This window comes from Ambystoma mexicanum, chromosome 11, assembly GCF_040938575.1.
Source record: "Ambystoma mexicanum isolate Mex_15411 chromosome 11, UKY_AmexF1_1, whole genome shotgun sequence".
NCBI lineage: Eukaryota > Metazoa > Chordata > Amphibia > Caudata > Ambystomatidae > Ambystoma > Ambystoma mexicanum.
Genome location: NC_090934.1, coordinates 825360308 through 825383431, shown reverse-complemented (window position 1 = coordinate 825383431; position 23124 = coordinate 825360308). Strand labels below are relative to the sequence as shown.

The 23124-nt window shown below is 46.3% G+C and overlaps 17 non-coding genes across 17 annotated transcripts; all 17 read left to right on the top strand.

The window, feature by feature from the left end:
* Positions 1 to 1190: 1190 nt before the first annotated feature.
* TRNAN-GUU (transfer RNA asparagine (anticodon GUU)) lies at positions 1191 to 1264 on the top strand. The gene has a single exon. It is a non-coding gene; the product is annotated as a tRNA-Asn (tRNA).
* A 313-nt stretch (positions 1265 to 1577) lies between these two features.
* On the top strand, positions 1578 to 1649 carry TRNAW-CCA (transfer RNA tryptophan (anticodon CCA)). Its single transcript has one exon. It is a non-coding gene; the product is annotated as a tRNA-Trp (tRNA).
* A 2171-nt stretch (positions 1650 to 3820) lies between these two features.
* TRNAW-CCA (transfer RNA tryptophan (anticodon CCA)) lies at positions 3821 to 3892 on the top strand. Its single transcript has one exon. It is a non-coding gene; the product is annotated as a tRNA-Trp (tRNA).
* A 1789-nt stretch (positions 3893 to 5681) lies between these two features.
* On the top strand, positions 5682 to 5755 carry TRNAN-GUU (transfer RNA asparagine (anticodon GUU)). The gene has a single exon. It is a non-coding gene; the product is annotated as a tRNA-Asn (tRNA).
* Positions 5756 to 6068: 313 nt separating this feature from the next.
* On the top strand, positions 6069 to 6140 carry TRNAW-CCA (transfer RNA tryptophan (anticodon CCA)). Its single transcript has one exon. It is a non-coding gene; the product is annotated as a tRNA-Trp (tRNA).
* A 1790-nt stretch (positions 6141 to 7930) lies between these two features.
* TRNAN-GUU (transfer RNA asparagine (anticodon GUU)) lies at positions 7931 to 8004 on the top strand. Its single transcript has one exon. It is a non-coding gene; the product is annotated as a tRNA-Asn (tRNA).
* Positions 8005 to 8317: 313 nt separating this feature from the next.
* On the top strand, positions 8318 to 8389 carry TRNAW-CCA (transfer RNA tryptophan (anticodon CCA)). Its single transcript has one exon. It is a non-coding gene; the product is annotated as a tRNA-Trp (tRNA).
* A 2177-nt stretch (positions 8390 to 10566) lies between these two features.
* On the top strand, positions 10567 to 10638 carry TRNAW-CCA (transfer RNA tryptophan (anticodon CCA)). Its single transcript has one exon. It is a non-coding gene; the product is annotated as a tRNA-Trp (tRNA).
* A 1790-nt stretch (positions 10639 to 12428) lies between these two features.
* On the top strand, positions 12429 to 12502 carry TRNAN-GUU (transfer RNA asparagine (anticodon GUU)). Its single transcript has one exon. It is a non-coding gene; the product is annotated as a tRNA-Asn (tRNA).
* Positions 12503 to 12815: 313 nt separating this feature from the next.
* Positions 12816 to 12887, top strand: TRNAW-CCA (transfer RNA tryptophan (anticodon CCA)). Its single transcript has one exon. It is a non-coding gene; the product is annotated as a tRNA-Trp (tRNA).
* A 1790-nt stretch (positions 12888 to 14677) lies between these two features.
* On the top strand, positions 14678 to 14751 carry TRNAN-GUU (transfer RNA asparagine (anticodon GUU)). The gene has a single exon. It is a non-coding gene; the product is annotated as a tRNA-Asn (tRNA).
* A 313-nt stretch (positions 14752 to 15064) lies between these two features.
* Positions 15065 to 15136, top strand: TRNAW-CCA (transfer RNA tryptophan (anticodon CCA)). Its single transcript has one exon. It is a non-coding gene; the product is annotated as a tRNA-Trp (tRNA).
* Positions 15137 to 16925: 1789 nt separating this feature from the next.
* TRNAN-GUU (transfer RNA asparagine (anticodon GUU)) lies at positions 16926 to 16999 on the top strand. The gene has a single exon. It is a non-coding gene; the product is annotated as a tRNA-Asn (tRNA).
* A 313-nt stretch (positions 17000 to 17312) lies between these two features.
* On the top strand, positions 17313 to 17384 carry TRNAW-CCA (transfer RNA tryptophan (anticodon CCA)). The gene has a single exon. It is a non-coding gene; the product is annotated as a tRNA-Trp (tRNA).
* Positions 17385 to 19555: 2171 nt separating this feature from the next.
* TRNAW-CCA (transfer RNA tryptophan (anticodon CCA)) lies at positions 19556 to 19627 on the top strand. Its single transcript has one exon. It is a non-coding gene; the product is annotated as a tRNA-Trp (tRNA).
* Positions 19628 to 21416: 1789 nt separating this feature from the next.
* On the top strand, positions 21417 to 21490 carry TRNAN-GUU (transfer RNA asparagine (anticodon GUU)). Its single transcript has one exon. It is a non-coding gene; the product is annotated as a tRNA-Asn (tRNA).
* Positions 21491 to 21803: 313 nt separating this feature from the next.
* TRNAW-CCA (transfer RNA tryptophan (anticodon CCA)) lies at positions 21804 to 21875 on the top strand. Its single transcript has one exon. It is a non-coding gene; the product is annotated as a tRNA-Trp (tRNA).
* Positions 21876 to 23124: the final 1249 nt, after the last annotated feature.

Below are 23124 nucleotides of genomic sequence, written 5' to 3'. Positions count from 1 at the left end.
CTATCTCTCATAGATACATTATAGACAAGAGAGACATTGTCAGCGAGAGGGCTTCACATCACCTTCCCCCATTTCCCTAAGTGCATTGCATGGGGCTCTGGGAGGCGTGCACATTTGTCTGAAACACAAAGATCCACTGGCAATAAAAGGCGTAGGACCCCAGATCGCATTTCTTAGAATTTGAGGAGGCACTCAGAGTTGTCTCGGGCGTGACTGTACCTTTCATAGGAGATGTGCTAATCCCCAAACCCTCTTCCTTTGTCCCAGTAATCTGTCCTAGGGCCTCTAGCAAGTTGTTTTCTGAAACAAAGCTTACCTGAACATCCTGTAAAATTGGTAACTTTTCAGTAGCAGTACAGTGCAGTATATAGCATTCCTGTTGCGCACAGCATCTAGATCCAAAAATTGCTTACTCTACACCAGAAATTAGAATTCACCCAGTCAAACAGAGGGATCTATAAAGATCATGGCAAGTAGTTAACATAAGCTACTTCCCCCAAGTTCTCTTGGTGCACTCTGCTGCCCTCTTTTAACAGAAGAATGCAACTGCAGGTCTTGCTTCTCAGCAAGGTACCTACATATAGAAATCTTGATGCACTCTTGCTAAATCTGCTGGAATGTGTCTTTTATTGTGCCCAAGGTGGTTGTGTATTTGGGGACTCAGGGAAGCAAGGGAGCAGTCTAATGCACTGCAGTGCTAAGAGAGGCATGCCTTTTTCAGAAAAAAGTTCAGGTTTTATGCCAATCAGAAAAAAATAGCAATGCAATCAGGCCAAAGGCAGAACACACATGCCAGTGAGTCTCTGTGGCACAATTGGTTAGCGCGTTCGGCTGTTAACCGAAAAGACGCTGCTGTTTTTGGCACAAAGACACAGAGTGTTCCACTCAGTAAACCTGAGTCATTTCTCCCGTGTTCTCTGGGTTCAGCCTACTGTCCCCTTTTAACACAAGTGCGCAACTGTGGCTTTCTCCTCATAGCAAGTTATGCCTACACAGAGGACATTTGGTGCACTGTTGATGGGCTCTGTCCTCTACTAAATCCCCTGTGTTTGTGGATTAGGGGAGGTAGGGAAGTGCTTGATACCCTGATTTGCTGTGGGAAATAGAGCTATTTTAGAAATATTTTCAGGTTGCCTGGGAAGCATAAGCAAACAGCACACCAATCAGGCCCCTGTGTAAGAACTGCATGAGTCTCTGTGGCGCAATCGGTTAGCGCGTTCGGCTGTTAACCGAAAGGTTGGTGGTTCAAGCCCACCCAGGGACGGTGCATTTTGGCTCAAAAATTCAGCGTGACCATCTATGGACTTCTGTTTACCTCTCGCAGGTCTCGTCTGCTGACGTCCAAAAAATCCAATAAACTGCAAGCAATTCTTCTCGCTTGCTTTAGTTTTTCAAAACTTGCCATTCAATTGATAAACATCAAGACTTCATGGGAAGGGTTTGGCTGCAGCGTGTACTGATGCACAGAAGGAAGCTATCCTAGCCAGTCTACTTAAAGAAGCAATGAGGCTCTGCAGGTGCATGTACGTCTCCTACCTTTATTCTGTCATCAGACACACCAGGTGGATTGCCACAAGGACCTCGTGGCGCAATGGTAGCGCGTCTGACTCCAGATCAGAAGGTTGCGTGTTCAAATCACGTCGGGGTCATATTTGCTTTTCCCACTCTGAAATACAAAATTGCTCTTCAGTATCTCGTTATTTCAACCTGACTGCATCTTTGTGCTCTGGGCCTAGTTGTTCTGGCGTTTCGAATGTAAGCTTTGCAGCAGGGAAGTATCATATTGACAGACACCCATGAAGGACATGGTCAACCTTTAAAGCAGGCCAATCTCTATGTTTTACTGGATGCAGCAGAAGTATTTCCTCTTTACCATCTCTTCAAGTGGGCCTGACTGATGTGCTGTTTTGTGCACGCTACGTGGGCTTTGTAAAGCATACCTCTGCCATTTGCATGGCCTCCTAGCGCTTTCAATATTTTCGTGTAATCGCTGAATGCTGCACTGTCCTGGGAACTCTAGGTGTGACTAAAGGATATATGCTGGGGCCCCGAAAGGGGGTCGGCAGTCTAGTGGCAATGGGCATCACTTTGCAGTTTGGGTTTGTGAGTTCAGGTACCGGTCTGGTGTCGGAAACCTGTAAGCGCCCTCCCAATCAACTGTCGGTCCTGGATTGTGAGGATTTCCCCTTATACTGGTCTCAGTAGACACATTTCCATTTTACTTTTTCACTCTCGCATTGCCTATTTCTCTCTCTCTCATAGTTACATTATAGACAAGAGAGACTCTGTCAGCGAGAGGGCTTCACAGCACCTTCCCCCCTTTCCCTAAGTGCATTGCAAGGGGCTCTGGGAGGCGTGCACATTTGTCTGAAACACAAAGATCCACTGGCAATAAAAAGCGTAGGTCCCTAGTTTGCATTTCTTAGAATTTGAGGTGACACTCAGAGTTGTCTCGGGCGTGACTGTACCTTTCATAGGAGATGTGCTAATCCCCAAACCCTCTTCCTTTGTCCCAGTAATCTGTCTTAGTGCCTCTAGCAAGTTGTTTTCTGAAACAAAGCTTACCTGAACATCCTGTAAAATTGGTAACTTTTCAGTAGCAGTACAGTGCAGTATATAGCATTCCTGTTGCGCACAGCATCTAGATCCAAAAATTGCTTACTCTACCCCAGAAATTAGAATTCACCCAGTCAAACAGAGGGATCTATAAAGAGCATGGCAAGTAGTTAACATAAGCTACTTCCCCCAAGTTCTCTTGGTGCACTCTGCTGCCCTCTTTTAACAGAAGAATGCAACTGCAGGTCTTGCTTCTCAGCAAGGTACCTACATATAGAAACCTTGGTGCACTCTTGCTAAATCTGCTGGAATGTGTCTTCTATTGTGCCCAAGGTGGTTGTGTATTTGGGGACTCAGGGAAGCAAGGGAGCAGTCTAATGCACTGCAGTGCTAAGAGAGGCATGCCTTTTTCAGAAAAAAAATCAGGTTTTCTGCCAATCAGAAAAAAATAGCAATGCAATCAGGCCAAAGGCAGAACACACATGCCAGTGAGTCTCTGTGGCGCAATTGGTTAGTGCGTTCGGCTGTTAACCGAAAAGACGCTGCTGTTTTGGGCACAAAGACACAGAGTGTTCCACTCAGTAAACCTGAGTCATTTCTCCCGTGTTCTCTGGGTTCAGCCTACTGTCCCCTTTTAACACAAGTGCGCAACTGTGGCTTTCTCCTCATAGCAAGTTATGCCTACACAGAGGGCATTTGGTGCACTGTTGATGGGCTCTGTCCTCTACTAAATCCCCTGTGTTTGTGGATTACGGGAGGTAGGGAAGTGCTTGATACCCTGATTTGCTGTGGGAAATAGAGCTATTTTAGAAATATTTTCAGGTTGCCTGGGGAGCATAAGCAAACAGCACACCAATCAGGCCCCAGTGTAAGCACTGCTTGAGTCTCTGTGGCGCAATCGGTTAGCGCGTTCGGCTGTAAAGGTTGGTGGTTCAAGCCCACCCAGGGACGATGCATTTTGGCTCAAAAATTCAGCATGACCAACTATGAACTTCTGTTTACCTCTCGCAGGTCTCGTCTGCTGACGTCCAAAAAATCCAATAAACTGCAAGCAATTCTTCTCGCTTGCTTTAGTTTTTCAAAACTTGCCATTCAATTCATAAACATCAAGACTTCATGGGAAGGGTTTGGCTGCAGCGTGTACTGATGCACAGAAGGAAGCTATCCTAGCCAGTCTACTTAAAGAAGCAATGAGGCTCTGCAGGTCCATGTACGTCTCCTACCTTTATTCTGTCATCAGACTACCCAGGTGGACTTCCACAAGGACCTCGTGGCGCAATGGTAGCGCGTCTGACTCCAGATCAGAAGGTTGCGTGTTCAAATCACGTCGGGGTCATATTTGCTTTTCCCACTCTGAAATACAAAATTGCTCTTCAGTATCTCGTTATTTCAACCTGACTGCATCTTTGTGCTCTGGGCCTAGTTGTTCTGGCGTTTCGAATGTAAGCTTTGCAGCAGGGAAGTATCATATTGACAGACACCCATGAAGTACATGGTCAACCTTTAAAGCAGGCCAATCTCTATGTTTTACTGGATGCAGCAGAAGTATTTCCTCTTTACCATCTCTTCAAGTGGGCCTGACTGATGTGCTGTTTTGTGCACGCTACGTGGGCTTTGTAAAGCATACCTCTGCCATTTGCATGGCCTCCTAGCGCTGTCAATATTTTCGTGTAATCGCTGAATGCTGCACTGTCCTGGGAACTCTAGGTGTGACTAAAGGATATATGCTGAGGCCCGAAAGGCGGTCGGCAGTCTAGTGGCAATGCCCATCACTTTGCAGTTTGGGTTTGTGAGTTCAGGTACCGGTCTGGTGTCGGAAACCTGTAAGCGCCCTCCCAATCAACTGTCGGTCCTGGATTGTGAGGATTTCCCCTTATACTGGTCTCAGTAGACACATTTCCATTTTACTTTTTCACTCTCGCATTGCCTATTTCTCTATCTCTCATAGATACATTATAGACAAGAGAGACATTGTCAGCGAGAGGGCTTCACATCACCTTCCCCCATTTCCCTAAGTGCATTGCATGGGGCTCTGGGAGGCGTGCACATTTGTCTGAAACACAAAGATCCACTGGCAATAAAAGGCGTAGGACCCCAGATCGCATTTCTTAGAATTTGAGGAGGCACTCAGAGTTGTCTCGGGCGTGACTGTACCTTTCATAGGAGATGTGCTAATCCCCAAACCCTCTTCCTTTGTCCCAGTAATCTGTCCTAGGGCCTCTAGCAAGTTGTTTTCTGAAACAAAGCTTACCTGAACATCCTGTAAAATTGGTAACTTTTCAGTAGCAGTACAGTGCAGTATATAGCATTCCTGTTGCGCACAGCATCTAGATCCAAAAATTGCTTACTCTACACCAGAAATTAGAATTCACCCAGTCAAACAGAGGGATCTATAAAGATCATGGCAAGTAGTTAACATAAGCTACTTCCCCCAAGTTCTCTTGGTGCACTCTGCTGCCCTCTTTTAACAGAAGAATGCAACTGCAGGTCTTGCTTCTCAGCAAGGTACCTACATATAGAAATCTTGATGCACTCTTGCTAAATCTGCTGGAATGTGTCTTTTATTGTGCCCAAGGTGGTTGTGTATTTGGGGACTCAGGGAAGCAAGGGAGCAGTCTAATGCACTGCAGTGCTAAGAGAGGCATGCCTTTTTCAGAAAAAAGTTCAGGTTTTCTGCCAATCAGAAAAAAATAGCAATGCAATCAGGCCAAAGGCAGAACACACATGCCAGTGAGTCTCTGTGGCACAATTGGTTAGCGCGTTCGGCTGTTAACCGAAAAGACGCTGCTGTTTTTGGCACAAAGACACAGAGTGTTCCACTCAGTAAACCTGAGTCATTTCTCCCGTGTTCTCTGGGTTCAGCCTACTGTCCCCTTTTAACACAAGTGCGCAACTGTGGCTTTCTCCTCATAGCAAGTTATGCCTACACAGAGGACATTTGGTGCACTGTTGATGGGCTCTGTCCTCTACTAAATCCCCTGTGTTTGTGGATTAGGGGAGGTAGGGAAGTGCTTGATACCCTGATTTGCTGTGGGAAATAGAGCTATTTTAGAAATATTTTCAGGTTGCCTGGGAAGCATAAGCAAACAGCACACCAATCAGGCCCCTGTGTAAGAACTGCATGAGTCTCTGTGGCGCAATCGGTTAGCGCGTTCGGCTGTTAACCGAAAGGTTGGTGGTTCAAGCCCACCCAGGGACGGTGCATTTTGGCTCAAAAATTCAGCGTGACCATCTATGGACTTCTGTTTACCTCTCGCAGGTCTCGTCTGCTGACGTCCAAAAAATCCAATAAACTGCAAGCAATTCTTCTCGCTTGCTTTAGTTTTTCAAAACTTGCCATTCAATTGATAAACATCAAGACTTCATGGGAAGGGTTTGGCTGCAGCGTGTACTGATGCACAGAAGGAAGCTATCCTAGCCAGTCTACTTAAAGAAGCAATGAGGCTCTGCAGGTGCATGTACGTCTCCTACCTTTATTCTGTCATCAGACACACCAGGTGGATTGCCACAAGGACCTCGTGGCGCAATGGTAGCGCGTCTGACTCCAGATCAGAAGGTTGCGTGTTCAAATCACGTCGGGGTCATATTTGCTTTTCCCACTCTGAAATACAAAATTGCTCTTCAGTATCTCGTTATTTCAACCTGACTGCATCTTTGTGCTCTGGGCCTAGTTGTTCTGGCGTTTCGAATGTAAGCTTTGCAGCAGGGAAGTATCATATTGACAGACACCCATGAAGGACATGGTCAACCTTTAAAGTAGGCCAATCTCTATGTTTTACTGGATGCAGCAGAAGTATTTCCTCTTTACCATCTCTTCAAGTGGGCCTGACTGATGTGCTGTTTTGTGCACGCTACGTGGGCTTTGTAAAGCATACCTCTGCCATTTGCATGGCCTCCTAGCGCTGTCAATATTTTCGTGTAATCGCTGAATGCTGCACTGTCCTGGGAACTCTAGGTGTGACTAAAGGATATATGCTGGGGCCCCGAAAGGGGGTCGGCAGTCTAGTGGCAATGCCCATCACTTTGTAGTTTGGGTTTGTGAGTTCAGGTACCGGTCTGGTGTCAGAAAACTGTAAGCGCCCTCCCAATCAACTGTCGGTCCTGGATTGTGAGGATTTCCCCTTATACTGGTCTCAGTAGACACATTTCCATTTTACTTTTTCACTCTCGCATTGCCTATTTCTCTCTCTCTCATAGATACATTATAGACAAGAGAGACATTGTCAGCGAGAGGGTTGCACAGCACCTTCCCCCATTTCCCTAAGTGCATTGCATGGGGCTCTGGGAGGCGTGCACATTTGTCTGAAACACAAAGATCCACTGGCAATAAAAGGCGTAGGACCCCAGTTCGCATTTCTTAGAATTTGAGGAGGCACTCAGAGTTGTCTCGGGCGTGACTGTACCTTTCATAGGAGATGTGCTAATCCCCAAACCCTCTTCCTTTGTCCCAGTAATCTGTCCTAGGGCCTCTAGCAAGTTGTTTTCTGAAACAAAGCTTACCTGAACATCCTGTAAAATTGGTAACTTTTCAGTAGCAGTACAGTGCAGTATATAGCATTCCTGTTGCGCACAGCATCTAGATCCAAAAATTGCTTACTCTACCCCAGAAATTAGAATTCACCCAGTCAAACAGAGGGATCTATAAAGATCATGGCAAGTAGTTAACATAAGCTACTTCCCCCAAGTTCTCTTGGTGCACTCTGCTGCCCTCTTTTAACAGAAGAATGCAACTGCAGGTCTTGCTTCTCAGCAAGGTACCTACATATAGAAACCTTGGTGCACTCTTGCTAAATCTGCTGGAATGTGTCTTCTATTGTGCCCAAGGTGGTTGTGTATTTGGGGACTCAGGGAAGCAAGGGAGCAGTCTAATGCACTGCAGTGCTAAGAGAGGCATGCCTTTTTCAGAAAAAAGTTCAGGTTTTCTGCCAATCAGAAAAAAATAGCAATGCAATCAGGCCAAAGGCAGAGCACACATGCCAGTGAGTCTCTGTGGCACAATTGGTTAGCGCGTTCGGCTGTTAACCGAAAAGACGCTGTTGTTTTTGGCACAAAGACACAGAGTGTTCCACTCAGTAAACCTGAGTCATTTCTCCCGTGTTCTCTGGGTTCAGCCTACTGTCCCCTTTTAACACAAGTGCGCAACTGTGGCTTTCTCCTCATAGCAAGTTATGCCTACACAGAGGACATTTGGTGCACTGTTGATGGGCTCTGTCCTCTACTAAATCCCCTGTGTTTGTGGATTAGGGGAGGTAGGGAAGTGCTTGATACCCTGATTTGCTGTGGGAATTAGAGCTATTTTAGAAATATTTTCAGGTTGCCTGGGAAGCATAAGCAAACAGCACACCAATCAGGCCCCAGTGTAAGCACTGCATGAGTCTCTGTGGCGCAATCGGTTAGCGAGTTCGGCTGTTAACCGAAAGGTTGGTGGTTCAAGCCCACCCAGGGACGATGCATTTTGGCTCAAAAATTCAGCATGACCAACTACGAACTTCTGTTTACCTCTCGCAGGTCTCGTCTGCTGACGTCCAAAAAATCCAATAAACTGTAAGCAATTCTTCTCGCTTGCTTTAGTTTTTCAAAACTTGCCATTCAATTCATAAACATCAAGACTTCATGGGAAGGGTTTGGCTGCAGCGTGCACTGATGCACAGAAGGAAGCTATCCTTGCCAGTCTACTTAAAGAAGCAATGAGGCTCTGCAGGTGCATGTACGTCTCCTACCTTTATTCTGTCATCAGACACACCAGGTGGACTGCCACAAGGACCTCGTGGCGCAATGGTAGCGCGTCTGACTCCAGATCAAAAGGTTGTGTGTTCAAATCACGTCGGGGTCATACTTCCTTTTCCCACTCTGAAATACAAAATTGCTCTTCAGTATCTCGTTATTTCAACCTGACTGCATCTTTGTGCTCTGGGCCTAGTTGTTCTGGCGTTTCGAATGTAAGCTTTGCAGCAGGGAAGTATCATATTGACAGACACCCATGAAGGACATGGTCAACCTTTAAAGCAGGCAAATCTCTATGTTTTACTGGATGCAGCAGAAGTATTTCCTCTTTACCATCTCTTCAAGTGGGCCTGACTGATGTGCTGTTTTGTGCACGCTACGTGGGCTTTGTAAAACATACCTCTGCCATTTGCATGGCCTCCTAGCGCTGTCAATATTTTCGTGTAATCGCTGAATGCTGCAGTGTCCTGGGAACTCTAGGTGTGACTAAAGGATATATGCTGGGGCCCCGAAAGGGGGTCGGCAGTCTAGTGGCAATGGGCATCACTTTGTAGTTTGGGTTTGTGAGTTCAGGTACCGGTCTGGTGTCGGAAACCTGTAAGCGCCCTCCCAATCAACTGTCGGTCCTGGATTGTGAGGATTTCCCCTTATACTGGTCTCAGTAGACACATTTCCATTTTACTTTTTCACTCTCGCATTGCCTATTTCTCTCTCTCTCATAGATACATTATAGACAAGAGAGACATTGTCAGCGAGAGGGCTTCACAGCACCTTCCCCCATTTCCCTAAGTGCATTGCAAGGGGCTCTGGGAGGCGTGCACATTTGTCTGAAACACAAAGATCCACTGGCAATAAAAAGCGTAGGTCCCTAGTTTGCATTTCTTAGAATTTGAGGTGACACTCAGAGTTGTCTCGGGCGTGACTGTACCTTTCATAGGAGATGTGCTAATCCCCAAACCCTCTTCCTTTGTCCCAGTAATCTGTCCTAGGGCCTCTAGCAAGTTGTTTTCTGAAACAAAGCTTACCTGAACATCCTGTAAAATTGGTAACTTTTCAGTAGCAGTACAGTGCAGTATATAGCATTCCTGTTGCGCACAGCATCTAGATCCAAAAATTGCTTACTCTACCCCAGAAATTAGAATTCACCCAGTCAAACAGAGGGATCTATAAAGATCATGGCAAGTAGTTAACATAAGCTACTTCCCCCAAGTTCTCTTGATGCACTCTGCTGCCCTCTTTTAACAGAAGAATGCAACTGCAGGTCTTGCTTCTCAGCAAGGTACCTACATATAGAAACCTTGGTGCACTCTTGCTAAATCTGCTGGAATGTGTCTTCTATTGTGCCCAAGGTGGTTGTGTATTTGGGGACTCAGGGAAGCAAGGGAGCAGTCTAATGCACTGCAGTGCTAAGAGAGGCATGCCTTTTTCAGAAAAAAGTTCAGGTTTTCTGCCAATCAGAAAAAAATAGCAATGCAATCAGGCCAAAGGCAGAACACACATGCCAGTGAGTCTCTGTGGCACAATTGGTTAGCGCGTTCGGCTGTTAACCGAAAAGACGCTGCTGTTTTTGGCACAAAGACACAGAGTGTTCCACTCAGTAAACCTGAGTCATTTCTCCCGTGTTCTCTGGGTTCAGCCTACTGTCCCCTTTTAACACAAGGGCGCAACTGTGGCTTTCTCCTCATAGCAAGTTATGCCTACACAGAGGACATTTGGTGCACTGTTGATGGGCTCTGTCCTCTACTAAATCCCCTGTGTTTGTGGATTAGGGGAGGTAGGGAAGTGCTTGATACCCTGATTTGCTGTGGGAAATAGAGCTATTTTAGAAATATTTTCAGGTTGCCTGGGAAGCATAAGCAAACAGCACACCAATCAGGCCCCAGTGTAAGCACTGCATGACTCTCTGTGGCGCAATCGGTTAGCGCGTTCGGCTGTTAACCGAAAGGTTGGTGGTTCAAGCCCACCCAGGGACGATGCATTTTGGCTCAAAAATTCAGCATGACCAACTATGAACTTCTGTTTACCTCTCGCAGGTCTCGTCTGCTGACGTCCAAAAAATCCAATAAACTGCAAGCAATTCTTCTCGCTTGCTTTAGTTTTTCAAAACTTGCCATTCAATTCATAAACATCAAGACTTCATGGGAAGGGTTTGGCTGCAGCGTGTACTGATGCACAGAAGGAAGCTATCCTAGCCAGTCTACTTAAAGAAGCAATGAGGCTCTGCAGGTGCATGTACGTCTCCTACCTTTATTCTGTCATCAGACACACCAGGTGGACTGCCACTAGGACCTCGTGGCGCAATGGTAGGGCGTCTGACTCCAGATCAGAAGGTTGCGTGTTCAAATCACGTCGGGGGCATATTTGCTTTTCCCACTCTGAAATACAAAATTGCTCTTCAGTATCTCGTTATTTCAACCTGACTGCATCTTTGTGCTCTGGGACTAGTTGTTCTGGCGTTTCGAATGTAAGCTTTGCAGCAGGGAAGTATCATATTGACAGACACCCATGAAGGACATGGTCAACCTTTAAAGCAGGCCAATCTCTATGTTTTACTGGATGCAGCAGAAGTATTTCCTCTTTACCATCTCTTCAAGTGGGCCTGACTGATGTGCTGTTTTGTGCACGCTACGTGGGCTTTGTAAAGCATACCTCTGCCATTTGCATGGCCTCCTAGCGCTGTCAATATTTTCGTGTAATCGCTGAATGCTGCAGTGTCCTGGGAACTCTAGGTGTGACTAAAGGATATATGTTGGGGCCCCGAAAGGGGGTCGACAGTCTAGTGGCAATGCCCATCACTTTGCAGTTTGGGTTTGTGAGTTCAGGTACCGGTCTGGTGTCGGAAACCTGTAAGCGCCCTCCCAATCAACTGTCGGTCCTGGATTGTGAGGATTTCCCCTTATACTGGTCTCAGTAGACACATTTCCATTTTACTTTTTCACTCTCGCATTGCCTATTTCTCTCTCTCTCATAGATACATTATAGACAAGAGAGACATTGTCAGCGAGAGGGCTTCACAGCACCTTCCCCCATTTCCCTAAGTGCATTGCAAGGGGCTCTGGGAGGCGTGCACTTTTGTCTGAAACACAAAGATCCCCTAGCAATAAAAGGCGTAGGACCCCAGTTCGCATTTCTTAGAATTTGAGGAGGCACTCAGAGTTGTCTCGGGCGTGACTGTACCTTTCATAGGAGATGTGCTAATCCCCAAACCCTCTTCCTTTGTCCCAGTAATCTGTCCTAGGGCCTCTAGCAAGTTCTTTTCTGAAACAAAGCTTACCTGAACATCCTGTAAAATTGGTAACTTTTCAGTAGCAGTACAGTGCAGTATATAGCATTCCTGTTGCGCACAGCATCTAGATCCAAAAATTGCTTACTCTACCCCAGAAATTAGAATTCACCCAGTCAAACAGAGGGATCTATAAAGAGCATGGCAAGTAGTTAACATAAGCTACTTCCCCCAAGTTCTCTTGGTGCACTCTGCTGCCCTCTTTTAACAGAAGAATGCAACTGCAGGTCTTGCTTCTCAGCAAGGTACCTACATATAGAAACCTTGGTGCACTCTTGCTAAATCTGCTGGAATGTGTCTTCTATTGTGCCCAAGGTGGTTGTGTATTTGGGGACTCAGGGAAGCAAGGGAGCAGTCTAATGCACTGCAGTGCTACGAGAGGCATGCCTTTTTCAGAAAAAAGTTCAGGTTTTCTGCCAATCAGAAAAAAATAGCAATGCAATCAGGCCAAAGGCAGAACACACATGCCAGTGAGTCTCTGTGGCACAATTGGTTAGCGCGTTCGGCTGTTAACCGAAAAGACGCTGCTGTTTTTGGCACAAAGACACAGAGTGTTCCACTCAGTAAACCTGAGTCATTTCTCCCGTGTTCTCTGGGTTCAGCCTACTGTCCCCTTTTAACACAAGTGCGCAACTGTGGCTTTCTCCTCATAGCAAGTTATGCCTACACAGAGGACATTTGGTGCACTGTTGATGGGCTCTGTCCTCTACTAAATCCCCTGTGTTTGTGGATTAGGGGAGGTAGGGAAGTGCTTGATACCCTGATTTGCTGTGGGAAATAGAGCTATTTTAGAAATATTTTCAGGTTGCCTGGGAAGCATAAGCAAACAGCACACCAATCAGGCCCCAGTGTAAGCACTGCATGAGTCTCTGTGGCGCAATCGGTTAGCGCGTTCGGCTGTTAACCGAAAGGTTGGTGGTTCAAGCCCACCCAGGGACGATGCATTTTGGCTCAAAAATTCAGCATGACCAACTATGGACTTCTGTTTACCTCTCGCAGGTCTCGTCTGCTGACGTCCAAAAAATCCAATAAACTGCAAGCAATTCTTCTCGCTTGCTTTAGTTTTTCAAAACTTGCCATTCAATTCATAAACATCAAGACTTCATGGGAAGGGTTTGGCTGCAGCGTGTACTGATGCACAGAAGGAAGCTATCCTAGCCAGTCTACTTAAAGAAGCAATGAGGCTCTGCAGGTGCATGTACGTCTCCTACCTTTATTCTGTCATCAGACACACCAGGTGAACTGCCGCAAGGACCTCGTGGCGCAATGGTAGCGCGTCTGACTCCAGATCAGAAGGTTTCGTGTTCAAATCACGTCGGGGGCATATTTGCTTTTCCCACTCTGAAATATAAAATTGCTCTTCAGTATCTCGTTATTTCAACCTGACTGCATCTTTGTGCTCTGGGCCTAGTTGTTCTGGCGTTTCGAATGTAAGCTTTGCAGCAGGGAAGTATCATATTGACAGACACCCATGAAGGACATGGTCAACCTTTAAAGCAGGCCAATCTCTATGTTTTACTGGATGCAGCAGAAGTATTTCCTCTTTACCATCTCTTCAAGTGGGCCTGACTGATGTGCTGTTTTGTGCACGCTACGTGGGCTTTGTAAAGCATACCTCTGCCATTTGCATGGCCTCCTAGCGCTGTCAATATTTTCGTGTAATCGCTGAATGCTGCACTGTCGTGGGAACTCTAGGTGTGACTAAAGGATATATGCTGGGGCCCCGAAAGGGGGTCGGCAGTCTAGTGGCAATGCCCATCACTTTGCAGTTTGGGTTTGTGAGTTCAGGTACCGGTCTGGTGTCGGAAACCTGTAAGCGCCCTCCCAATCAACTGTCGGTCCTGGATTGTGAGGATTTCCCCTTATACTGGTCTCAGTAGACACATTTCCATTTTACTTTTTCACTCTCGCATTGCCTATTTCTCTCTCTCTCATAGATACATTATAGACAAGAGAGACATTGCCAGCAAGAGGGCTTCACAGCAACTTCCCCCATTTCCCTAAGTGCATTGCAAGGGGCTCTGGGAGGCGTGCACATTTGTCTGAAACACAAAGATCCACTGGCAATAAAAAGCGTAGGTCCCTAGTTTGCATTTCTTAGAATTTGAGGTGACACTCAGAGTTGTCTCGGGCGTGACTGTACCTTTCATAGGAGATGTGCTAATCCCCAAACCCTCTTCCTTTGTCCCAGTAATCTGTCTTAGTGCCTCTAGCAAGTTGTTTTCTGAAACAAAGCTTACCTGAACATCCTGTAAAATTGGTAACTTTTCAGTAGCAGTACAGTGAAGTATATAGCATTCCTGTTGCGCACAGCATCTAGATCCAAAAATTGCTTACTCTACCCCAGAAATTAGAATTCACCCAGTCAAACAGAGGGATCTATAAAGAGCATGGCAAGTAGTTAACATAAGCTACTTCCCCCAAGTTCTCTTGGTGCACTCTGCTGCCCTCTTTTAACAGAAGAATGCAACTGCAGGTCTTGCTTCTCAGCAAGGTACCTACATATAGAAACCATGGTGCACTCTTGCTAAATCTGCTGGAATGTGTCTTCTATTGTGCCCAAGGTGGTTGTGTATTTGGAGACTCAGGGAAGCAAGGGAGCAATCTAATGCACTGCTGTGCTACGAGAGGCATGCCTTTTTCAGAAAAAAGTTCAGGTTTTCTGCCAATCAGAAAAAAATAGCAATGCAATCAGGCCAAAGGCAGAACACACATGCCAGTGAGTCTCTGTGGCGCAATTGGTTAGCGCGTTCGGCTGTTAACCGAAAAGACGCTGCTGTTTTGGGCACAAAGACACAGAGTGTTCCACTCAGTAAACCTGAGTCATTTCTCCCGTGTTCTCTGGGTTCAGCCTACTGTCCCCTTTTAACACAAGTGCGCAACTGTGGCTTTCTCCTCATAGCAAGTTATGCCTACACAGAGGGCATTTGGTGCACTGTTGATGGGCTCTGTCCTCTACTAAATCCCCTGTGTTTGTGGATTACGGGAGGTAGGGAAGTACTTCATACCCGGATTTGCTGTGGGAAATAGAGCTATTTTAGAAATATTTTCAGGTTGCCTGGGGAGCATAAGCAAACAGCACACCAATCAGGCCCCAGTGTAGGCACTGCATGAGTCTCTGTGGCGCAATCGGTTAGCGCGTTCGGCTGTTAACCGAAAGGTTGGTGGTTCAAGCCCACCCAGGGACGATGCATTTTGGCTCAAAAATTCAGCATGACCAACTATGAACTTCTGTTTACCTCTCGCAGGTCTCGTCTGCTGACGTCCAAAAAATCCAATAAACTGTAAGCAATTCTTCTCGCTTGCTTTAGTTTTTCAAAACTCGCCATTCAATTCATAAACATCAAGACTTCATGGGAAGGGTTTGGCTGCAGCGTGTACTGATGCACAGAAGGAAGCTATCCTAGCCAGTCTACCTAAAGAAGCAATGAGGCTCTGCAGGTCCATGCACGTCTCCTACCTTTATTCTGTCATCAGACACACCAGGTGGATTGCCACAAGGACCTCGTGGCGCAATGGTAGCGCGTCTGACTCCAGATCAGAAGGTTGCGTGTTCAAATCACGTCGGGGTCATATTTGCTTTTCCCACTCTGAAATACAAAATTGCTCTTCAGTATCTCGTTATTTCAACCTGACTGCATCTTTGTGCTCTGGGCCTAGTTGTTCTGGCGTTTCGAATGTAAGCTTTGCAGTAGGGAAGTATCATATTGACAGACACCCATGAAGGACATGGTCAACCTTTAAAGCAGGCCAATCTCTATGTTTTACTGGATGCAGCAGAGGTATTTCCTCTTTACCATCTCTTCAAGTGGGCCTGACTGATGTCCTGTTTTGTGCACGCTACGTGGGCTTTGTAAAGCATACCTCTGCCATTTGCATGGCCTCCTAGCGCTGTCAATATTTTCGTGTAATCGCTGAATGCTGCACTGTCCTGGGAACTCTAGGTGTGACTAAAGGATATATGCTGAGGCCCGAAAGGGGGTCGGCAGTCTAGTGGCAATGCCCATCACTTTGCAGTTTGGGTTTGTGAGTTCAGGTACCGGTCTGGTGTCGGAAACCTGTAAGCGCCCTCCCAATCAACTGTCGGTCCTGGATTGTGAGGATTTCCCCTTATACTGGTCTCAGTAGACACATTTCCATTTTACTTTTTCACTCTCGCATTGCCTATTTCTCTATCTCTCATAGATACATTATAGACAAGAGAGACATTGTCAGCGAGAGGGCTTCACATCACCTTCCCCCATTTCCCTAAGTGCATTGCATGGGGCTCTGGGAGGCGTGCACATTTGTCTGAAACACAAAGATCCACTGGCAATAAAAGGCGTAGGACCCCAGATCGCATTTCTTAGAATTTGAGGAGGCACTCAGAGTTGTCTCGGGCGTGACTGTACCTTTCATAGGAGATGTGCTAATCCCCAAACCCTCTTCCTTTGTCCCAGTAATCTGTCCTAGGGCCTCTAGCAAGTTGTTTTCTGAAACAAAGCTTACCTGAACATCCTGTAAAATTGGTAACTTTTCAGTAGCAGTACAGTGCAGTATATAGCATTCCTGTTGCGCACAGCATCTAGATCCAAAAATTGCTTACTCTACACCAGAAATTAGAATTCACCCAGTCAAACAGAGGGATCTATAAAGATCATGGCAAGTAGTTAACATAAGCTACTTCCCCCAAGTTCTCTTGGTGCACTCTGCTGCCCTCTTTTAACAGAAGAATGCAACTGCAGGTCTTGCTTCTCAGCAAGGTACCTACATATAGAAATCTTGATGCACTCTTGCTAAATCTGCTGGAATGTGTCTTTTATTGTGCCCAAGGTGGTTGTGTATTTGGGGACTCAGGGAAGCAAGGGAGCAGTCTAATGCACTGCAGTGCTAAGAGAGGCATGCCTTTTTCAGAAAAAAGTTCAGGTTTTATGCCAATCAGAAAAAAATAGCAATGCAATCAGGCCAAAGGCAGAACACACATGCCAGTGAGTCTCTGTGGCACAATTGGTTAGCGCGTTCGGCTGTTAACCGAAAAGACGCTGCTGTTTTTGGCACAAAGACACAGAGTGTTCCACTCAGTAAACCTGAGTCATTTCTCCCGTGTTCTCTGGGTTCAGCCTACTGTCCCCTTTTAACACAAGTGCGCAACTGTGGCTTTCTCCTCATAGCAAGTTATGCCTACACAGAGGACATTTGGTGCACTGTTGATGGGCTCTGTCCTCTACTAAATCCCCTGTGTTTGTGGATTAGGGGAGGTAGGGAAGTGCTTGATACCCTGATTTGCTGTGGGAAATAGAGCTATTTTAGAAATATTTTCAGGTTGCCTGGGAAGCATAAGCAAACAGCACACCAATCAGGCCCCTGTGTAAGAACTGCATGAGTCTCTGTGGCGCAATCGGTTAGCGCGTTCGGCTGTTAACCGAAAGGTTGGTGGTTCAAGCCCACCCAGGGACGGTGCATTTTGGCTCAAAAATTCAGCGTGACCATCTATGGACTTCTGTTTACCTCTCGCAGGTCTCGTCTGCTGACGTCCAAAAAATCCAATAAACTGCAAGCAATTCTTCTCGCTTGCTTTAGTTTTTCAAAACTTGCCATTCAATTGATAAACATCAAGACTTCATGGGAAGGGTTTGGCTGCAGCGTGTACTGATGCACAGAAGGAAGCTATCCTAGCCAGTCTACTTAAAGAAGCAATGAGGCTCTGCAGGTGCATGTACGTCTCCTACCTTTATTCTGTCATCAGACACACCAGGTGGATTGCCACAAGGACCTCGTGGCGCAATGGTAGCGCGTCTGACTCCAGATCAGAAGGTTGCGTGTTCAAATCACGTCGGGGTCATATTTGCTTTTCCCACTCTGAAATACAAAATTGCTCTTCAGTATCTCGTTATTTCAACCTGACTGCATCTTTGTGCTCTGGGCCTAGTTGTTCTGGCGTTTCGAATGTAAGCTTTGCAGCAGGGAAGTATCATATTGACAGACACCCATGAAGGACATGGTCAACCTTTAAAGCAGGCCAATCTCTATGTTTTACTGGATGCAGCAGAAGTATTTCCTCTTTACCATCTCTTCAAGTGGGCCTGACTGATGTGCTGTTTTGTGCACGCTACGTGGGCTTTGTAAAGCATACCTCTGCCATTTGCATGGCCTCCTAGCGCTTTCAATATTTTCGTGTAATCGCTGAATGCTGCACTGTCCTGGGAACTCTAGGTGTGACTAAAGGATATATGCTGGGGCCCCGAAAGGGGGTCGGCAGTCTAGTGGCAATGGGCATCACTTTGCAGTTTGGGTTTGTGAGTTCAGGTACCGGTCTGGTGTCGGAAACCTGTAAGCGCCCTCCCAATCAACTGTCGGTCCTGGATTGTGAGGATTTCCCCTTATACTGGTCTCAGTAGACACATTTCCATTTTACTTTTTCACTCTCGCATTGCCTATTTCTCTCTCTCTCATAGTTACATTATAGACAAGAGAGACTCTGTCAGCGAGAGGGCTTCACAGCACCTTCCCCCCTTTCCCTAAGTGCATTGCAAGGGGCTCTGGGAGGCGTGCACATTTGTCTGAAACACAAAGATCCACTGGCAATAAAAAGCGTAGGTCCCTAGTTTGCATTTCTTAGAATTTGAGGTGACACTCAGAGTTGTCTCGGGCGTGACTGTACCTTTCATAGGAGATGTGCTAATCCCCAAACCCTCTTCCTTTGTCCCAGTAATCTGTCTTAGTGCCTCTAGCAAGTTGTTTTCTGAAACAAAGCTTACCTGAACATCCTGTAAAATTGGTAACTTTTCAGTAGCAGTACAGTGCAGTATATAGCATTCCTGTTGCGCACAGCATCTAGATCCAAAAATTGCTTACTCTACCCCAGAAATTAGAATTCACCCAGTCAAACAGAGGGATCTATAAAGAGCATGGCAAGTAGTTAACATAAGCTACTTCCCCCAAGTTCTCTTGGTGCACTCTGCTGCCCTCTTTTAACAGAAGAATGCAACTGCAGGTCTTGCTTCTCAGCAAGGTACCTACATATAGAAACCTTGGTGCACTCTTGCTAAATCTGCTGGAATGTGTCTTCTATTGTGCCCAAGGTGGTTGTGTATTTGGGGACTCAGGGAAGCAAGGGAGCAGTCTAATGCACTGCAGTGCTAAGAGAGGCATGCCTTTTTCAGAAAAAAAATCAGGTTTTCTGCCAATCAGAAAAAAATAGCAATGCAATCAGGCCAAAGGCAGAACACACATGCCAGTGAGTCTCTGTGGCGCAATTGGTTAGTGCGTTCGGCTGTTAACCGAAAAGACGCTGCTGTTTTGGGCACAAAGACACAGAGTGTTCCACTCAGTAAACCTGAGTCATTTCTCCCGTGTTCTCTGGGTTCAGCCTACTGTCCCCTTTTAACACAAGTGCGCAACTGTGGCTTTCTCCTCATAGCAAGTTATGCCTACACAGAGGGCATTTGGTGCACTGTTGATGGGCTCTGTCCTCTACTAAATCCCCTGTGTTTGTGGATTACGGGAGGTAGGGAAGTGCTTGATACCCTGATTTGCTGTGGGAAATAGAGCTATTTTAGAAATATTTTCAGGTTGCCTGGGGAGCATAAGCAAACAGCACACCAATCAGGCCCCAGTGTAAGCACTGCTTGAGTCTCTGTGGCGCAATCGGTTAGCGCGTTCGGCTGTAAAGGTTGGTGGTTCAAGCCCACCCAGGGACGATGCATTTTGGCTCAAAAATTCAGCATGACCAACTATGAACTTCTGTTTACCTCTCGCAGGTCTCGTCTGCTGACGTCCAAAAAATCCAATAAACTGCAAGCAATTCTTCTCGCTTGCTTTAGTTTTTCAAAACTTGCCATTCAATTCATAAACATCAAGACTTCATGGGAAGGGTTTGGCTGCAGCGTGTACTGATGCACAGAAGGAAGCTATCCTAGCCAGTCTACTTAAAGAAGCAATGAGGCTCTGCAGGTCCATGTACGTCTCCTACCTTTATTCTGTCATCAGACTACCCAGGTGGACTTCCACAAGGACCTCGTGGCGCAATGGTAGCGCGTCTGACTCCAGATCAGAAGGTTGCGTGTTCAAATCACGTCGGGGTCATATTTGCTTTTCCCACTCTGAAATACAAAATTGCTCTTCAGTATCTCGTTATTTCAACCTGACTGCATCTTTGTGCTCTGGGCCTAGTTGTTCTGGCGTTTCGAATGTAAGCTTTGCAGCAGGGAAGTATCATATTGACAGACACCCATGAAGTACATGGTCAACCTTTAAAGCAGGCCAATCTCTATGTTTTACTGGATGCAGCAGAAGTATTTCCTCTTTACCATCTCTTCAAGTGGGCCTGACTGATGTGCTGTTTTGTGCACGCTACGTGGGCTTTGTAAAGCATACCTCTGCCATTTGCATGGCCTCCTAGCGCTGTCAATATTTTCGTGTAATCGCTGAATGCTGCACTGTCCTGGGAACTCTAGGTGTGACTAAAGGATATATGCTGAGGCCCGAAAGGCGGTCGGCAGTCTAGTGGCAATGCCCATCACTTTGCAGTTTGGGTTTGTGAGTTCAGGTACCGGTCTGGTGTCGGAAACCTGTAAGCGCCCTCCCAATCAACTGTCGGTCCTGGATTGTGAGGATTTCCCCTTATACTGGTCTCAGTAGACACATTTCCATTTTACTTTTTCACTCTCGCATTGCCTATTTCTCTCTCTCTCATAGATACATTATAGACAAGAGAGACATTGTCAGCGAGAGGGCTTCACAGCACCTTCCCCCCTTTCCCTAAGTGCATTGCAAGGGGCTCTGGGAGGCGTGCACATTTGTCTGAAACACAAAGATCCCCTAGCAATAAAAAGCGTAGGTCCCTAGTTTGCATTTCTTAGAATTTGAGGTGACACTCAGAGTTGTCTCCGGCGTGACTGTACCTTTCATAGGAGATGTGCTAATCCCCAAACACTCTTCCTTTGTCCCAGTAATCTGTCTTAGTGCCTCTAGCAAGTTGTTTTCTGAAACAAAGCTTACCTGAACATCCTGTAAAATTGGTAACTTTTCAGTAGCAGTACAGTGCAGTATATAGCATTCCTGTTGCACACAGCATCTAGATCCAAAAATTGCTTACTCTACCCCAGAAATTAGAATTCACCCAGTCAAACAGAGGGGTCTATAAAGAGCATGGCAAGTAGTTAACATAAGCTACTTCCCCCAAGTTCTCTTGGTGCACTCTGCTGCCCTCTTTTAACAGAAGAATGCAACTGCAGGTCTTGCTTCTCAGCAAGGTACCTACATATAGAATCCTTGGTGCACTCTTGCTAAATCTGCTGGAATGTGTCTTCTATTGTGCCCAAGGTGGTTGTGTATTTGGGGACTCAGGGAAGCAAGGGAGCAGTCTAATGCACTGCAGTGCTAAGAGAGGCATGCCTTTTTCAGAAAAAAGTTCAGGTTTTCTGCCAATCAGAAAAAAATAGCAATGCAATCAGGCCAAAGGCAGAACACACATGCCAGTGAGTCTCTGTGGCGCAATTGGTTAGCGCGTTCGGCTGTTAACCGAAAAGATGCTGCTGTTTTTGGCACAATTACACAGAGTGTTCCACTCAGTAAACCTGAGTCATTTCTCCCGTGTTCTCTGGGTTCAGCCTACTGTCCCCTTTTAACACAAGTGCGCAACTGTGGCTTTCTCCTCATAGCAAGTTATGCCTATACAGAGGACATTTGGTGCACTGTTGATGAGCTCTGTCCTCTACTAAATCCCCTGTGTTTGTGGATTAGGGGAGGTAGGGAAGTGCTTGATACCCTGATTTGCTGTGGGAAATAGAGCTATTTTAGAAATATTTTCAGGTTGCCTGGGAAGCATAAGCAAACAGCAAACCAATCAGGCCACAGTGTCAGCACTGCATGAGTCTCTGTGGCGCAATCGGTTAGCGCGTTCGGCTGTTAACCGAAAGGTTGGTGGTTCAAGCCCACCCAGGGACGGTGCATTTTGGCTCAAAAATTCAGCGTGACCAACTATGGACTTCTGTTTACCTCTCGCAGGTCTCGTCTGCTGACGTCCAAAAAATCCAATAAACTGCAAGCAATTCTTCTCGCTTGCTTTAGTTTTTCAAAACTTGCCATTCAATTGATAAACATCAAGACTTCATGGGAAGGGTTTGGCTGCAGCGTGTACTGATGCACAGAAGGAAGCTATCCTAGCCAGTCTACTTAAAGAAGCAATGAGGCTCTGCAGGTGCATGTACGTCTCCTACCTTTATTCTGTCATCAGACACACCAGGTGGATTGCCACAAGGACCTCGTGGCGCAATGGTAGCGCGTCTGACTCCAGATCAGAAGGTTGCGTGTTCAAATCACGTCGGGGTCATATTTGCTTTTCCCACTCTGAAATACAAAATTGCTCTTCAGTATCTCGTTATTTCAACCTGACTGCATCTTTGTGCTCTGGGCCTAGTTGTTCTGGCGTTTCGAATGTAAGCTTTGCAGCAGGGAAGTATCATATTGACAGACACCCATGAAGGACATGGTCAACCTTTAAAGCAGGCCAATCTCTATGTTTTACTGGATGCAGCAGAAGTATTTCCTCTTTACCATCTCTTCAAGTGGGCCTGACTGATGTGCTGTTTTGTGCACGCTACGTGGGCTTTGTAAAGCATACCTCTGCCATTTGCATGGCCTCCTAGCGCTTTCAATATTTTCGTGTAATCGCTGAATGCTGCACTGTCCTGGGAACTCTAGGTGTGACTAAAGGATATATGCTGGGGCCCCGAAAGGGGGTCGGCAGTCTAGTGGCAATGGGCATCACTTTGCAGTTTGGGTTTGTGAGTTCAGGTACCGGTCTGGTGTCGGAAACCTGTAAGCGCCCTCCCAATCAACTGTCGGTCCTGGATTGTGAGGATTTCCCCTTATACTGGTCTCAGTAGACACATTTCCATTTACTTTTTCACTCTCGCATTGCCTATTTCTCTCTCTCTCATAGTTACATTATAGACAAGAGAGACATTGTCAGCGAGAGGGCTTCACAGCACCTTCCCCCCTTTCCCTAAGTGCATTGCAAGGGGCTCTGGGAGGCGTGCACGTTTGTCTGAAACACAAAGATCCACTGGCAATAAAAAGCGTAGGTCCCTAGTTCGCATTTCTTAGAATTTGAGGTGACACTCAGAGTTGTCTCGGGCGTGACTGTACCTTTCATAGGAGATGTGCTAATCCCCAAACCCTCTTCCTTTGTCCCAGTAATCTGTCTTAGTGCCTCTAGCAAGTTGTTTTCTGAAACAAAGCTTACCTGAACATCCTGTAAAATTGGTAACTTTTCAGGAGCAGTACAGTGCAGTATATAGCATTCCTGTTGCGCACAGCATCTAGATCCAAAAATTGCTTACTCTACCCCAGAAATTAGAATTCACCCAGTCAAACAGAGGGATCTATAAAGAGCATGGCAAGTAGTTAACATAAGCTACTTCCCCCAAGTTCTCTTGGTGCACTCTGCTGCCCTCTTTTAACAGAAGAATGCAACTGCAGGTCTTGCTTCTCAGCAAGGTACCTAAATATAGAATCCTTGGTGCACTCTTGCTAAATCTGCTGGAATGTGTCTTCTATTGTGCCCAAGGTGGTTGTGT